A 19190-nucleotide genomic window follows, 5' to 3' on the forward strand; every position below is an offset into this window, starting at 1 on the left:
TAAAATTTGATATGAGAAAACAAAAGTACAGGTCATAAATCAAATAAAATACATTTTATGTATATATTACATTGTGTTATTGCGTTTGTAATATTACGTAACGTAAAATGTTTTTTATGGTGACTGTATACTTTCTCACGGTGTTTTTTTACGTACTAAATGATACAAAAATGTACGGAGCATAAAGTTATGGTGCATTTATGCTAAAATCGAGGGAATAAATAATTATTATTCTTAACCCATGATGAAGAATAGTCTCTCTCTTTCTCTCTCTATTCATCACCCGGGTGCAGAATAAGTTAATCTTCACCCGAAGTAATCTTACGATCGTTTCGTAAATAAATTACATTAAAAATGCAAATAGTTACATTTATAATGATTCACTGTGTAAAGTTTGACATAAGAAAACAAAAAAATAGGTTATAAGACCAGAAAAATCGTATTTTATGTATAATTTACATCATCTTTTTGTTTTTGTAGTTTAAATAACAAAATAAATTTTTTATGATGATTATATATTTTCTTACTGTCTCTTTTTATGTATAAAATAAGACAAAATTTGTGAAACGTAAAATTATAGTGCATTGATATGAAAATAAAAGGGGTGAAGAATAACTATTCCTCATCCATGATGACTAATAATCAATTATATATATATATATATAGGATGGCCGTTTGGGATGGCCGTTTGGGATGGCCGTTTGGGGCACCTAGGTGTCTGGTCACCTTGCCTAGATGTCGTTCGATTGCATCGTGATTCTGTCGTGATGATGGATATGTGGGTTATTGGATTTGATCCGTTAACAAGTGAGCTAATATTTTAATTTAGATATTTGTGGGAAAAAACTTTCCATACTTGTTTGCATGGTTTTGATGCGTGTTAATTGTGTCAATGAATTACCTTCCATAGATATTTGCATGATGTGTCATCTATGGAAACACATAAATCAGATTATTTAATGTGCACCATCAATTGTCCATTAGTGAGATCAGGTAATAAATAGATTCCATTCGATTGTCGTGTAAAATATAGTAAGAATTTCTGGAATTGTGTACATAGAGGTTTTTAACTGTGTATATACTCATTAGATTTTTGTATCAATATTTTCTCTACAACTACTTACATACCTCAATATAATTCGTAGGTATTATAGCTAATTATTTTTCCATATTTCCCTACATCAATATACCCTAGCTTTAAATATGTGAATATATTTCCCAATAATACGAAGGTATTATACCTAATCGTTTTTTGAAGTACATAGCTAAAATTAAATGGGTGTGCGAGATTGAAATATATGCGTACATACTCCAATATTTCTCTACAACTACATACCTATACTCTACAACTACATACACAGGCGTAAAAAATATAACTTCATACCCCAATAATACATTGGTACTATACCTAATTTTTTTGCATATTTCACTATAGCTACACACCCCGACATAAAATATATATGAGTACATATCCCAATAGTATGTACGTATTATATGTACCTAATATTTTTTGAAGTACATACTCACAAATAAGTGGCTATGATGTCCAATTCTTCAATGAATATACATCCACGTAAATGTGTGGGCAGCATACATATTCTTTTCTTGATGTATACTCATAAATACGTGATCTACAACTTTTATGTGGAAAGGTATGAGAGGGAATGCAATAAAATGAAATGATTGATGTTGTTTCATAGATGGAATGTCTTGCGTGCAAATATATTAGAAAAGAAACCAAAACATGAACTAATGGGTGGGCCCCGATCTAGGTGCTCGAGATAATTTACCTATATATATATAGTAGCAAAAAAGTCCGTGGGTTGCACCGGGAACGTCTAAAAATAAAACACTGGACCCTAGTACTCATAGCGCGTCGGCATGTCTGGCAGGAGGAGTCTAGAAATCGCAAGCTCCTCCTCGTTCTAGAAAATAGTGAGCTCCTCCTCGTCCGTTGAAACATCCCAGTGTACTATCTACACACCACGGGTCATCCGGGCATGATTGGTGGCTCCTGTCTACAGTAAGAAAGCCCATCATGGTGAGCTTGCCATGGAATCTAAGCGGCTCCACTGTTCACATCCTGTCAAACAATGTCACTGTTAATATAATATCATTTCTTCTTTCTCCACAACCAACATAAACCAGAGATTCAGAATTGGAGTTTCGCAGATATTTTCAAACTCAATAGCCAGTATAGGGATGGTATAAAGGAAATACTGTAGGCAAAGCTTTTCCCACATCCATGACCACACAACAGTCGGGTGATAACTTTAGTAAGTGCGTGACTAATGACATTTTTCCACAACCAAAAGCACCAGGAATAGCACCATGTTCCTCCAAAAACTAAGGGGAGCAATGTATCACACACACTGGATCCATTCCAAATTAGATAAGACTCGGATTTAATGACGCTGGAAGGAAATGAAAAATCAACATCTGCAAAATTGTTGGTTATGTAAGAGCAGAAACCATGATAAATAAAAACACGTGTTTCATTGTTGAAATTGAAGTTCGGATAATTTTTAGACAAATTAACCTGTCCTATAAGAAGAGGTGTGTCTACACCGAGCTTTGATGCATCAGCTTTTCGTGTACGCACATGGCATATCTTGAACTCAATAACTTTCAAACATTAAGCTAGTAATTTATTCCTCAAAAAAGTTATACCAAATAACTTCCTTACTTGAAGCATAGTTAATTACTTCTTGATGCCCTGAAATTTCAGCTCTAGACATGTATCCTGCATACATAGCAACAACAGTTTATCAAACAAAGTTAAGCAATGGTATAAAGAATAGGAATAAATAAAAAATGTGATAAGGTGATAGCATCCACTTAGCCTTTAGGCTATATTGACCTATTCGCGCAATGTAATTTACTTTTCCATGGAACCAAATGGAAGGGCGACATGTTGGTTCATCAAATTATTCTCAGAGACAATCTGGCATAGAGTCAGAAACCTTAGAATGTGCACACATGTTAATAATGAGAATCTAACTTGTTATTTCAAAAAATTAAAGCTCACTTTGAATATCTTAATCGAGTGGGTCCATGCAGCAAGGTGCACAAAAGCAGCTCTTGTGGCCTTTGTTCTATCTATGCATGATGAAAAATAAGACTGAGTTGTACCTTAAAAAAACAGAAAATTATGCAATGTTGTACTATGTAGGTCAAGAATGATATCCATACCTGGTGATTATTTTCTGGGCATTATGTCGCATAATGTACACATGAGTGTGGTTTTTATATCACAAACAATACAACCACGGTTTCAGAATAAAGAGGTGTGTCATAGATCACATGCATAAGTTTTTCTTGCCGCTAAAAATATTAGAGCTTAGATAGAAATAGTATCACTATGTGAAAAATCTTTCTGACTAACTGTTGTAGGAATAAAAGAGATACATGTGCATATTCATTCAACAAACAACAACTTCTATGTTTGCCTACTTCTCAACAAAATTTCATAGCCAATGGCTAAAATTAAGACTAACAACCACACCAACCCAACAAATCTATTGGGATATTAGATAAGTTATGCAAGAAAAAAAGGATAGAACCGCGCACCATGTTACTACACTTAAATCAACAATTACTTTCGTTGTTATCATCAACCCTTGTTGTCTTAGAATTTTGTTTACTTGGATCGTTTGTATAATGTTACTGTAAAGCTCCTAGAAATTGGATGCGAGTCATGATCACCAAACAATTAAAAATGAACTATTTCTATATAAGTCCACAGATATATTTTAGTGGCTCTTGTAGAGTTAGTAGCTCCAATACATCTATTAGGAAGCTTACAAAGATAATAATCATATCATACTAAGTTCATTAAATTGCTTCACAAGATTATATGGTGAGAACAACAAATAGGATTTATTTTACCCGGTTGAAGGCTTGAAGCACGCAAGAAAGGACTCCATGCATTTTCTTCACGAAATTCATCAAACATTTCGTGCATGCTCCACTTATCATGTAACTGTAACTCGACATGTACTAAAAGTACCCTAGTAATCAAATTTATAATCTGCACATCAAGTAAATTTGGTGATTATGTAACAAACTACAAATTTCCTATTTTGTATAAGACAAATCGCAAGAGTCGATGTAGGATTTCAGGTTGGAGCTGCAGTTAGAATCAACAAGCTCGCTCTCTCCCTTGCTGGCACGGACCAAATCACGACGGACCAGTGGAGCGACGTATCCAAATTCATAGGGTAGAGCCTCGTAGTGTGGTGCGAGACGGGAGATGAATCACGGGGTAGCAGCAGCATCCGCGGGCTCAGCACACTCCGCCGGAGAGCTTTAGCAATCAAAGGTCTCGCGTCGTCGTGCACCCAGCTGTCCACGGCGTCGTCACCCTGAGCATGTTGTAAAAAGACGGACGGCTCGCCATGCTCCATCCCCGCGATCGGCAACTAACCCAGTGTAGCTCGATCCCCTTCTCCTTCCCTCGTGCGCCACAAAGAAGAGGAGCACCGCGCTTGCGCGTCCCGTTCGGTAGTGCCTTTGACGCCGGTGAAGTCCTCGCTCCCGGACGCCTCCATTTTTCCGTCCTTCGTCTCCGCACGCACCTCTCGCCTCGTTGTCGTGGCCTGATGCGGCCCCCGAGCGCCGCGTTGCCTCCCCACCATGGCAGCTGCCGTCGCCTCCCCCCTTTCTTGTAACGACCAAGATGCGACACTTTCCTTATTTGGGGGTGTTAGAGCATATATCTCCATATGTGGTTTTGGTAATTGATGACAATTCCTATGGACTAATGGTTGCCTTAAGTTACATTTATAGGATTTGTCCATAGGCACTTCTTGAAGTCCATCTTTTGGGTTCAAGGAGTTTATATGATGACCAAGATGGTATTCAAGGTATTATCCAAAGAATGGTCATAGAGACACATGGTTGATCAAGATCTCAGACAAAGAGTAAATCAAGATGATCAACACACAAAGTGTACAAGATGTACCGAGAGGGATCAAGTGATCCCATGGTATGGTAAGCATTGTCCATTACGTGTTTGTGTACTAACCCATGGTCTTCGTGAGAGTTCTATGTGGGGTTAGGTGTGTTTCCATGGGCTTGCGTCAAAGGGAAGATCTCATACAACCCATGAAGTATGACGTCAAGTTGTGATCGTCATCAAGATTGCGATGTGCAAGTTCAAGTGGATCAGCACGAAGATATCATGCTTGAAGCTTGTCGTCCATTGTGCTGGCAATGGACTTGTGAAGATATGCTGAAGAGTGGCTCACCCATAGTGAGTATGGGGGAGCAATCAACTAGTCTTCATCAAGCCAACGCAATCAAGAAAGGTGGTCCATCTTGAGGAAGCCAAGATCATCATCATCTAGCTCAAGAGGACGAGGTGCAAGGTATAGGTTTGCCCTTGATAGGTTTTTTGTTTAGGATAGATTGATGTACTATCAAGGGGGGCTCTCGAGTGAGTAGCTTGATCGTATCGTTCGTTGAGAGCTCAAACCATTTGCATCCTTGCATCATACTTCTTGGTTCTTGTTTGGTGTTTCTCTTTGTGAGTTTTAGAGCTTATGGTCATCTTCGTGACAAGCTCGAGTTCATCGAAAACGGAGTCCATATGCATCTACTATGATGTTTTTGATGTTGGAGTTTTTGCCGGTTCTTCATTTATAGAGGACTCACATCTCTATATCATTGGCATTTTCATATCTGTTTGGATAGCTCTTATCGTCCTGAATCCAACAAGCTTGGGTTTGCTCGATTCAGAGCTCGTATGCGAAAGTTATGGCTGTTTCAGTGGCGAGCGGTAGTACCGCTGGACCTAGCGGTAGTACCGCTAGAGCTGGCGGTAGTACCGCTGTCCCAGCGGTAGTACCGCCCCTGGCCAGCGGTAGTACCGCTCCAAGTTTTTAGTACCGTCATCTTTGCGGTTGTACTGCGTCGGACATTTTTGCGAAGACTTTCTTGGCGGTGGTTGGCCCGGTAGTATCTTTGCGCTACCATGGGCTCAGCGGTAGTACCGCTGCAGCCAGCGGTAGTACCGCCGGAGGGTCAGCGGTAGTACCGCTCGGCTCGGGCTGTAAGTGGGGGTAACGGTCTGATTCCTTCCCCCACTATATAAAGGGGGTCTTCTTCCCCCTTGGCCTTATCTATCCGTTGAGATCTTGTTCTACCTCCATTGTTGACATTCTTAGAGCTTGCTTACTCTCAATCCCTCCAATGATTCTTGCTTGTTCTTGAGGGAAAAGAGAGAGGAGATCTAGATCCACATCTCCACCAATCACTTTCTCCTCTATGTGAGGGGAACCCCTTGGATCTAGATCTTGGAGTTCTTTGTGAGCTCCTTGTTCTTCCTCTCATATTTCTCCATAGCTTTCGTTGTTGTGGAGGGATTTGAGTGTGAGGGACTTGACCACTTCGTGTGTTCTTGCCATTGCATTGGTTGCATCGGTTTGAGTTCTCCACGGTGATACGTGGAAGTGAAGTTTGAGAAGCTTATTACCTTTGGTACTTAGTACCCTAGATATTGTTCTTCGTGGATGCTTTGGCGTCCTAGAAGCTTGGTGGTGTCTCGGAGCTCAATCATTGTGGTGTGAAGCTCCGGGCAAGCGTCGGGGTCTCCAATTAGGTTGTGGAGATTGCCCCGAGCAATTTGTACGGGTACCGGTAACCGCCCCCAAGGGTTGCCACGTGTACGGGTTCGGTGACCGCCCCCAAGGTTTGCCATTTGTACGGGTTCGGTGACCGCCCTCAAGGGTCCCTTAGTGGAATCACGGCATCTTGCATTGTGCGTGGGTGTGAGGAGATTACGGTGGCCTTAGTGGCATCTTGGGGAGCACTGTGCCTCCACACCGCTCCAACGGAGATTAGCATCCGCAAGGGTGTGAACTTCGGGATACATCATCATCTCCGCGTACCTCGGTTATCTCTTACCCGAACCCTTTACTTATGCACTTTACTTTGTGATAGCCATATTGTCTCTTGTCATATATCTTGCTATCACTTAGTTGTTTATCTTGCTTAGCATAAGTCGTTGGTGCACATAGGTGAGCCTAGTTGTTTGAGGTTTTGTGCTTGACATATTAAATGTTAGTTTTATTCCGCATTTGTTCAAGCCTAAACCTTAATTATTTTAAAGCGCCTATTCACCCCCCTCTAGGCGACATCCACGTCCTTTCAAGGGGTGAGGCCTCAAAAGGGTAAAGGGTCGCATCTAAGCGTATCGCAAGTAGGATAACAATGCCATTACATAAATAGAGATATGAGTATAAGATTCGGCTTACACTCGCCACATGCTAAATTACAATCCACACACGCATTCATTATTCATACATAAAATAGGGTCCGTCTACGGACAAGATAAACGGCAAAATCATGCTATCCCATCTTGCCAGTCCCACGATCACGACCATGTGCCTCTAGTCCTCGGGATAAGTCACATACAGCCTGCCACTGTCTTTGTCGAACTCCCACCTCAACTGGTTGTCCTCGGGAACATCTGCACCAGGGGTACCTGTACCTGTGGGGGGTTGTAGTAAACTGTGAGCCACGAGGACTCATCAATCTCATGACCTTGGTATCGAGTCTAACTAAGTTAAATAGGTGAGGTAGGTTAAGTGTTTGAGTTTGTAGCATCCTAAGCATATATGGTGGCTAACTTACGATGATCAGAAATTAAATACGATGGTCTACACATGACGGTCGAAGACTAGATTGATCACTAAATGATCCTGAACACCTACTTACGTCATTCATAACCCCACCGTGTTCTCGATCAGAGAAGGAGCTCTGAAGGAAACAATCACGGTTATGCACTCAGTTGGCAAGTTTTATTTGAATTACTTGAAGTTGTCTATAACCGGATGTTAACAAAATATCCATGTTTTCCACATAACCGCGGGCACGGCTTTCCGAAAGATTTAACCCTACAGGGGTGCTCCAACAAGTCAATCACAAATTACCACAGGCCGCATAGTAATCCTCTACCACGAAACTCATGATCTCGTCGGATTCCTTAATGGAAAACATCAACTCTGAGAAGACCCAAAGTCTCACCGGAATCCCAATGCGCAAGATATCTCGTAAAAGGTAAAACTAATCCAGCAAGGCCGCCGACTGTGCCGACAGTCCCGATAGGAGCCGCGTATCTCGTTCTCGGGCACGACCGGATGAGCTAGACCTCAGGTTGCCTAAACCGTGGGTGACCAGGGGGCGTTGGACATAGCTCATGTTGGACCAACACTCATGAGGAGCACTGGCCCGGGTTGTTGATTAATTCCTCAGGGTAGCTATTCCCTATGCTTTTTATTAAGTTATTAGGAAATTTAACACCAAAGTTGGGCCTGGCTGGAGAAGCTTTAATCTAAAACGAATTATCAAGGGGGTATCGATAACAACCACGAACGTGTTAGGAGCGCTCAGTTATGGAATAAAACACCGGTAGCCGAAACTAAGGTGGCAACAACGGAACAAATCACCCGGCAAAAGGCTAGGCCTTCCGTTATTTTGCCAAGTATATAGGTGCATTAATTAAATAGCAATTAAATATGATGATAACAAATGCTCATGTTATTACATGGACCATGTAGCGCATCTAGTGCCCTTAGTGATTTTGGTTGTCTGTAGACTTATAGGTTAAGTGACTAATGTGTTTGTAAGTGTACATGGGCTCTATAAGTCGCTGAGGAGTTTGAGTTATACGATGAATATCGACCCCTAAAAATGCATGTCTTCGGCTTAAGAAATTGGTCTAAGCTTGAAGACTTTGATCGCGAAGAAATTGCGATGAAATTGATATTCCTCATGAAGATATTGAAGATGAGGAATTCGGTGTGTCCTGGAGAAAATGAGTCTGAAGACTTTGAAGCGTGAAGATTTACTCTTTCTGTTTCATTTTCTTTACTCTTGAGTCATCGGAACACCGTACTGCTAAAGGGGGTCGAAGTAATACTACTGAATGAATTTCCTCATGATGCTCAACCCAAGCCTAAACCTACAAAAGCCTCAAGTGAGGAATACGAGAGACATGAGGACTTTCACAGTTGAAAGTTACGACCGTTTCCACGACACGCGCCACCTCACTGATCTTATCCACCCAACGGTCACATTATTTAAGGGCATTTATGTCAAATCATGTCGGGATGCTCTCAGGCTATAAATAGTCGCTCCCACAACCACTAGCTGGTTGGTTGCTCCGAGAGAAACTGACACTTGTCATTTAGAGCAACCCAAATTCCTCAGAGTCTTCGAGAGAAAATCATCAAGTGAGGAAATACCCCAAACACCAAACCCCAAACCAAAAACCAAGTGATTGAGCATCACTGAAGAATTTGTTCATGTGTGGAACTGAAGCCTTTTACCTTTAAGGATTGTGCATCCTCGAGACAGTTAGGCGTCATGGTCTAGAGCATCCGGCAGTCAATTGTGGATTGCCGGGTGACCCAGTTTGTGAGGGTTTGGAAGTCTGCCCTGAAGACTTACCACGAGTGGTGGGCGAGGACTGTGTCCTTAGCTCAAGGAGAATACGGTAGGGACTATGTGTCCCGGGACTGTGTGTCCTTTGGTTTCAATACCAAGCCGCTCCAAACCAGACGTACAACTGTCACAACAGTTGGAACTGGGTCATCAACAACTGTCTTCATCATGCTACGGGTTCCATTTTGTCAACTCTTTCATTTCAATTGTATGTTGAAGACTTTCATATGTGGTGTTGATACGTCCCAAACGTATCTATAATTTATGTTTTTTCCATGATATTTTGGGTGACATTGTTATATGTTTTGCTACTTACACATATTTGGACTAACCTACTAACTTAGTGCACCCAGTGCCAGTTTCTGTCTGCTGATGTATTTTTTGCAGGGCTTTTACCCAATTTTCCGAAGCCCAAAAAAATCTAAAATATATATAAAAAAATAAGCAAAACGGAAGCTTCGGGATCACCGAAGGATGGGCAGAGGGTGGCGAGGGGCCTCCGAGACGGCCTGCTGGCGCGGCCAGGCCCTAGGCCGCGCCAGGAGGTCGCCTGGGTGGGTCCCACCTCCTCCGGTGCCCTCCTTTGGCCTATATTTATAGATACGTGAGGAAACCCTCGTAGACTTTCTGGAACCGCGAATTTCTCCATCGTTCCGCCGCCGCAGCGCTTCCAAGATCGGGAGCATCAGGAGACCTCTTCGCGACACTGTGCCGGAGGGAGGATTGACCTCCGGGATCTTCTCCACCGCCGTGGACGCTTCTCGGACGTGCCGTGAGTATCCTCCTTGGACCATGAGTCCATGACGAGTAGCTATGTGATTTCTTCTCTCCAATCTTGTGCTTCAATGGTTAGTCCTTGTGAGTTGCCCTACATGATCAAGGCATCTATGCAATTCTCTTGCTATTGCTATGCTCGGTTTGTTGGGATCCGATGGATTATGAGATTATGTTCAGATTCTTATGAGTTATATATTTGATTATCCTTTTATATTATGTTCCTTAGTGATTCTTGCATGTTCTCCATTGCTTTTTATTGCTTTGGCCAAGTAGTAGATCGTAACTCCAATAGGGAGTGTTATGCATGATTGTGGGTTCGGGCCCCTCGATGTCTAGCTTGAGTGACAAAAACATGAGACTAGGGGATGCGCTTGTTGCCACCAGGGAGAAAACAACGGTGCTTGTGACCACGGTTGCAAGGATTGTTTACCTTACACATAGTTCGCTAATGCAGTTGTCTATTGCTTTAAGTTTACACTTTTGGTGGGGCTCGCAACTTAATACCAGAGAGATGTTCTGGATAGATATCTCAAGGTGGATGATTAGTAAGTAGATGCTGATGAATAAACGGTCTACTTGTCTTGGCATATTGCTCATTACTATTGAACCTCTAACTATCAAGGAGCATAATTAGCATTGCGGTGCGATCATAATTCTGTCAATTGCCAACTGTGATTTGTTTACCCTAGCATAGTTGTTTATCGTCTTCTGGGAGAGAGACATCACTAGTGAACATCATGTGACTCATGTCCATATCACCATCATTGTTTACACCTCCATCATTTACCGCTTTCATTTCTTTTCCGTTGCAAGCACTATTATCTTCCCGCTTGTGTTTTGATCATTTGCAAACTACAAGGCCGGAGAGATTGACAACCTCTTTGTACTCGTTGGGAGCAAAGTTATTTGTTGTGTGTGCAGGTCCACGTCTTCTGCTAGCGCCCGGGTGGAAGACACCTACTTGTTGATCCTAGGAGTCCTCCTGGTTCGATAAACCTTACAGTCTCTGTGTGAGCGAAATTTGCTGCTGACTACATCTCCAACTTCCACTTGGGGTAAATAACGAGGGGCGAGAAGTATATACATCATCTCGTCATCAAGCGAATTTCTGGCGCCGTTGCCGGGGACTCTGGTCTTCAAGATAGGGGAGTTGCACACTATCTTTTACCTTTCTTTTTAGTCTTGTTAGTTTCCTTTTTAGTTTGTGCTTTAGAGTCTTATACCAAAAACCACAACAAAAAATTTAGTTGCTTTGTTCTTGCTTGTTGCTGCTGCTATGGGTTCCACTCAGAACACTAAGTTGTGTGACTTCACTAGTTAAGCTTATGGAAAACTGCACTCTTAGTTCGTTGCTTGGGGAAGGCCACTCTACCACACCCATGGTAGAGAAGTCTCCTCCACCTACTGAATGTATCCCATTCAAAATAACACTTGGGATAATTGAAATAATTAGGAATGATTGTTATGCAGGAGATGGAATAGTCAATCCTAGTATTCATTTGTTGAGACTTACATATCTCCGTGAGTTGTTTAAGATTTCAGGTTTGACAAGAGATGGAGTCATGAGGAAATTATTTGCCTTGTCACTGAAAGGAAAAGCATTGGAATGGTATAGGCTAATAGATGATTCTCACCTACGGGATTGGGAAGAGATTCAGTCTCTCTTTTACTTCAAAATTATTATGAGAAGGGAACATATGCTTATAGATATTTTAATAATATCAAGTTCCCTCTCTTTATGTTGAAGGTTTTGAAGTTGTACTTGTTTTGCTTTCCTATGCTTATTGCTTTGTGCTTCAATGAATTATTGTATTGCAATATTCCTATGCATAGGAAGCATGTTAGACTTAAATGTGTTTGGTATTTTCTTCTTGGTGCTCTCTTTTGTTCTACAACTCTTATTCCCACGAGAGCACCATTAAAATCTTAAGCCTATATTTATGGCTATAAAGAAAGAGCTCTAGGGAGACAACCCTTGCTATCTTTATTTAGGTTGACTTTGGAACTCTCTTGAGTTATCATGCTTATCTTGTTTAGAGAGTTGGCCTGTTGCACTGAGTTGTGTGTCTTGCATAAGTAGGTAATTGAGATAGCTATTTAAGTATAGTAGTAACCTATAATAGTTTTGATTGTTGTCACTTCCACCATCCATATTTTCCTAGCCTCTTTGGTACCGTGCATTGCCCTTTCTCACATTGAGAGTTGGTGCAAACTCCGCCGATGCATCCAAACCCATGACATGATACACTCTGTCATACATAAGCCTCATTATATCTTTCCTCAAAACAGCCACCATACCTACCTATTAAGGCATTTCCATAGCCTTTCCGAGATACATTGACATGCAACATCCACCATCTCATGACTTGATCTCCATGTCATACATGCTTTTGCTTGATCATAGAGCTGCATGATAGTTGGGCCTTGCCCTCATTACTGCTACATGATGCGCTAGTATCATTGCATATCCCGCTACACTCGCAAAGGCATACATTTTTATACATCATGATAGTTTTCACTTGTCTTTATGTTGAGTACTTCTTATAAAGTGTGATGGTTTTTCTTTCTATTCACGTAAAACATAGAGTGTTGCCCTTAAGTGAGGACAAGATCCCAAGGTGGACAAAACAAAAGATCCCAAAGAGGACAAATGAGAGATAAAAAGAAAGAGCCAAAGAGGCCACACAAAAAAGAGAAATAAAAGGAGAGAAGGGTGCAACACTACTATTCCTTTTCAAAGATACACTCATACTCCATTGCTATATTTGTACTACATAGAGTTTATCATTCATGCATAACTATGTGGGGACCGTTACACTATAGAACTTGGTTTGCATATTGCAATGATGAGCCTCCTCAAATGAGCTCTAGGGCTTCATGAGCAAACAAGTTGGATGCACCCCCACTAGTTCCATTGGAGAGCTTACCTTAGCTCATATGTGCATCCGTTACATGGCAATCCCTACTCCTCACATCATATCTATCATTTGGCTTTCTCTCGCCTATGGTTGTCCTCATTGATGTGAGCATTTCACACCTTTTTGTCTTCCTTCCCCATCATTATTCTATTTGCCATCCTAAGTGCCAACATATCTTGCTTATGCTCATTCATTGAACAAGTGCTCAAAATCGAAAGGGAGAGGATCATTTTGACTTGTGGCTGACAAGTGGTCTGGGGATGAGTCAAAATAAGATTCTGAAGGAGACTAAGTGTGAGGTTTAGTAGATTGAGTTCTAAATTAAAAAATATTTTATCTCTGAACCCATCTCCCACTTCTTGCATGCAAACACCATTTGGAGACATTCGAGTCACAGACAGCGAGAGCTCTTGCACCTTTATGTTCTTACTTTGCTAAATTCAATATTAAATATAGACTCTTGCTTGTTATTGTATTGACTTGAATTGCATATCTCACTTGATTTACTTTGAAGTTCTTATATGTGTGTTAGCATGTCACCATATAAATTATTGTGTTATCATTTATCTACTCAAGGACGAGCAGAAATTAAGCTTGACGATGTTAATACGTCCCAAATGTATCTATAATTTCTGCTTGTTCCATGATCTTTTGGGTGACATTGTTATATGTTTTGCTACACTTTTATATCATTTTACACATATTTGGACTAACCTACTAACTCAGTGCACCCTATGCCAGTTTTTGTTTGCTGATGTATTTTTTGCAGGGGCTTTTACCCAATTTTCCGAAGCCCGAAAAAATCTAGAAAAATATATAAAAAATCAGCAAAACAAAAGCTTCGGGATCACCGAAAGAGGGCCAGAGGGGGCCAGGGGCCTCCCAGGAGGCCTGCTGGCGCGGCCAGGCCCTAGGCCACGCTAGGAGGTCGCCTGGGTGGGTCCCACCTCCTCCGGTGCGCTCCTTTGGCCTATATTTAGAGATCCGTGAGGAATCCCTTGCAGACTTTCTGGAATCGCGAATTTCCCCATTGTTCCACCGCCACAGCGCTTCCAAGATCGGGAGCATCAGGAGACCTCTTCCTGGCACCCTGCCGGAGGGAGGGTTGACCTCCGGGAGCTTCTCCACCGCCATGGACGCTTCCCGGACATGCCGTGAGTAGTCCTCCTTAGACCATGAGTCCATGATGAGTAGCTATGTGATGTCTTCTCTCGAATCTTGTGCTTCAATGGTTAGTCCTTGTGAGTTGCCCTACATGATCAAGGCATCTCTGTAATTCTCTTGCTATTGCTATGCTCGGATTGTTGGGATCCGATGGATTATGAGATTATGTTCAGATTGTTATGAGTTATATATATGATTATCCTTTTATATTATGTTCAGATTGTTATGAGCATAATTAGCATTGAGGTGCAATCATAATTCTATCAATTGCCCAACTGTGATTTCTTTACCCTAGCATAGTTGTTTATCGTCTTTTGGGAGACAAACATCACTAGTGAACATCACATGACTCCGGTCCATATCACCATCATTGTTTACACCTCCATCATTTACCGCTTTCATTTACTTTTCCGTTGCAATCACTATTACCTTCCCGCTTGTGTTCTGATCCTTTGGAAACTACAAGGCTGGAGAGATTGACAACCTCTCTGTACTCGTTGGGAGAAAAGTTATTTGTTGTGTGTGTAGGACTACGTCTTCTGCTAGCGCCAGGATGGAAGACACCTACTTGTTGATCCTAGGAGTCCTCCTGGTTCGATAAACCTTACAGACTCTGTGTGACGGAAATTTGCTGCTGACTACATCTCCACCTTCAACTTGGGGTATCCAACGAGGGGCGAGAAGTATATGCATCATCTCGTCATCAGCTGTTTGAAGAATTTGTCTGAAGACTTTCTCTGGATTTCCTCAACCTCAAATTCTTCATTCGAGTTAATCTTCACTTGTGGTCTGTGTACGTGCGTATTGTGCAAACCGATTCTCATAATCTTTGCCAAGTAATCTGCGGTTGTAGTCTTTGCACTTCTGATCGTGCGCTATTTCCGCTGCACGTAATTCATGTGTGAGGAATTTCTCAAAAGGAATTTTTTCAGCGATGAAATTCTAAAAATTGCCTATTCACCCCCCTCTAGTCGATATAACACACTTTCAATTGGTATCGGAGCAAGGTACTCCCTTGTTCTGTGTGATTTTGGTTTAACCACCTGGAGTTTTAATTATGTCGACTGCAGGTATGATCAAGGTTACTGTAGGATGTCCTACCTTCGAAGGAAAGGACTTTCCTTATTGGAAGACCAAGATGCAGATGCATCTTGAGGCTATTGAAAATGATCTCTGGTACATTGTGGAACATGGTATTCCCTCCATCACTGCTACTATCTTTGTCGCTGATGTGAAGAAATTCAATCAACTTGATTCTCAAGCGAAGAATATCATCTGTGGCCATCTGAGCAAAGGTCAGTATGCAAAGTGAGTGCTTTGGGCACAGCTAAGCCTATCTGGGATAGGTTGTCCAAAGTTAATGAAGTAATTTCTACTCAACGTGACTCTCGTGTTGATGTTCTTCGCAATCTCTTCAATCGCTTCAAGAGGTTGACAATGAAAGCTGCCAAGATACCTTCAATCGCCTCACTGACATCTCAAATGAACTGCAAGCACTGGGAGCTCGAGACATCACTGACCATGAAGTTGTGAAGAAACTGCTAAGATCTCTAGTTCCATCATTTGACACACTGGTATTGATGATTCAAGAAAGAGGAGACTATAGGATGCTTGATCCTGCTGATATAGTCGAAAGACTCAATACTCACGAATTCCAACAGGAAGAAAAGAGAGATTTGTATGGACCAAGCTACTCAAGACCTCGTGCGCTGAAGGCCAAAGCAATTTCCTCATCTGAAGAAGAAGACTTAGATTGCAGCATTGGTGATACTGAAGAACTTGGACAGGAGCTTGCAATGCTCGTGAGGAAATTCCAGAAACTTACAAGGCGTGGCCAATTTGGTAAATCTTCAAGAAGAGATATGAGGAAATCAGAATCTTCATCTAAGGACTGCAAGAAAAGAACCCGCCACAAATGCAAGAAATCTGGTCACTATATTGCTGATTGTCCTCGTTGGGTGAAGGAATCAAAGAAGAAGAAATACAAGGATGAAAGTTCTGATGACTCGAAGAAAAATAAGAAATCTTCAAAATCCTCATCCTCAAAGTCCTTATCGCACAATAAGACTAGTTTGAGAAAGGCTCGGGCACTCATTGGCAAGGAAATGAATTCCGAGGAAGAATATGAGGAATGTGATGAAGAGGAAGGTTCTGAAGAAGACTCAGAGTCTGGTGTGGCAAGTCTTGCACTGGTTACCACATTCGTCAGCAAGTCAACCTTCAACCTTGAAGAAAATGACAACGCTATCTACACTGATGACTATGTTGATGACTTTGCTCCAACCTATTGCTTCATGGCAAAAGGTTCAAAGGTAACGAATCACTCTTCCTCCTTTGACTCTAGTGACTGTGAACCTGATGATTATAAAAAACCCAGTTACAGTAAACTTGCCAACATTGCAACTAAACAACAAAGCGCCATTGAAAAACTTCAAAAACTGCTAGACAAAAGCGATGACCTGTTGAATGATGAAATGAATCGTACTCAAATTCTCACTGAAGATGTGAAAAGTCTTCAGTCTAGATTTGATAGTCTTCAAGATTGTTATGGCACACTCTTGGCTGATCATGAGAAACTTTCCTATGAATTTATTCAAAGGAAACTTGATCTTGAGAAGTTGAAGATGTCTCATGACGATCTTCGAATGGAAAACGATTCATTGCTTGCTCAACAGATCAGTGCCACTCAGGTTGAATTCACTCCACCATGTCTCAAATGCATCGAGCGTGAAACTGCCAATTTTTCACCAGAATCATCAAATGCTTCTATTGCTGCAAATTCTTCAAGTGCTCCTGTGGTATCAAATTTCTCACTTGAGGAAACCACAAATGTTACCGACAAAAATGCAGGGCTGAAGGAATTGTATGTGACAGGCATATACAAAATTCTCAAAGGGCATCAAACCCTTTGTGATGTGCTCAAAAAGCAGATTTTGAACAGGAACCCAAGGAAAGATGGAATTGCCTTTGAGATGAAACTGAATGTTGACGGATCATACTGGAAACCTAAGCAGTACCCCAAAACCTCATGGGTTGCTGCTAAAGGACCCTCTGTTGATCCATCTACTCTAACATGCTTTGCATGTGAATTATCCTATTCCTCAGATGATTCATTTGACTCCAACTATAAACTGTTGAAAAATCAATCTGGTGAAGTATTTGCTCGATATGTTGGAACTAACTGCAGGAATGGACCACCCCTGTCGTGGTTTTGTCACGGCAGATGTCCTCGTGAGAGAACTTTAGGTGTGCGGCCATCGCAACCATGTGGCGGCTTGAAGGGGTTGGTCGGAATCGAGAGACGCGAGTTTACCCAGGTTCGGCCCCTCCGATGGAGGTAAAAGCCTACATCCTGCTTGTGTTTCATTGATCAAGATGATGATCTCGATTACAACGGTGCAGACTCGCCACCTCTAATCTCGTGGTTGTCTAATCTGTCTATCTCATGATTTGTCTTGTCTAGACCTAAGTTGTGTCCTCCTCTCCCTCTTGGGGCGCCTTACCCCTCCTTATATAGGTGGAAGGGGTAGGTTTACATGTAGAGTCCTACTAGGAGTAGGAATAGGACTAGTCTCTCTTGAATCCTAATCCGGGTCTTGTTTCCTTCTTGTGGGAGTCTTTCCTCTTCTTGGGCCTTCTCTTGTGAGTCGGCCCTCCTGGCCTCTCTATGAGTCGCCTTATGCCAGGTTGCACGCTGGGCCTTGGGCCCTCGTCATTTATCTAAGTCGCCTGTGGGGACAAGTATGAGTCGCCCGCCAGGTCACTGCTGAGTCGCCGGTGAGTCGCCAAGTCCTTTGGCGGGTCATACTCCAAGCCGGGTTACACTGTGGGGTATATCCCCGACATTAGCCCCCAAGGTTAGCTTGAATTTATTCATGGTAAGCTCTTGAAATAAGAATAATAAATAAGTTAAGGGACCGACTTTCTCCTCTGGCCGGCTTGATTTACTAAGGTGGCTCCTTGAAAAATCCGGGTTTCTTCGAGCCACCTTCTATCATCTCGTAGGTACGTGTATTTTGCAATAATATATATATATATATATATATATATATATGTCATTGAGTCGGCGTCCAATGCTTTGGCTTGATGAATACTTGGGAAATAAGAAATCCACACAATGTTGAACCAACTTCTCTTGCTTCGGCGGGTTATGATTGACAATGGCGGGTCAAGATTGCTAATGGCGGGTCATGATTATTAGTAGTGCCCCGTCAAACAACTAAACTCCAATTGATAAATCCGTGTGATGTTGAGCCGGTCTTCCAATGCTTCAACTAGATAAAAATATGGTGAACCAGTCTCCCAGTACTTCACCTCCATGACATAATGAAATGTGCTCTTCAATTTTTTGATATATCCATATTACCTGTAGCCCCCAAGGGCCGGGTCATCAATGTGTGATGGGCCGGGTCTTCAATTTGAACCTCATGATCTATGAAACAACTTAGTGATGTATCCCCCAAGGGCCGGGTTGTCTTGCCTGCAGCAACCTGGGATTTTAGAAATTATGACCTGAATGGTGTAGCCCCCAAGTGACGGGTCGATTGCTTGCGGCGACTCGAGACTTCCACGTTCTTCTCCTTGAGCAGCAATGTGTAGCCCACAAGGGCTGGATCATTATAAAAATGATGAGCCGGTGCTTCCTTGAATCCATACTTGAATAAAGAGCGGTATGTAGCCCTCCAAGGCCGGCTTATCTCCTTGAGGTAGCCGGGTCTGTTGATGATGTGATGATTTGAAAAGCGGATTGCATTGGCCCCCAAGTGTCATGGTGTATGCTTGCAGCGACATGGGACTTTCATACTTTGATGTAATCTTGATTTGAATAATGTAGCCCCCAAGTGTCAGGTTGTGTGCCTGCATCGACTCGGGGCTATTCCTTCC

The sequence above is a fragment of the Hordeum vulgare genome, chromosome 3H, assembly GCF_904849725.1.
Source record: "Hordeum vulgare subsp. vulgare chromosome 3H, MorexV3_pseudomolecules_assembly, whole genome shotgun sequence".
Lineage (NCBI taxonomy): Eukaryota > Viridiplantae > Streptophyta > Magnoliopsida > Poales > Poaceae > Hordeum > Hordeum vulgare.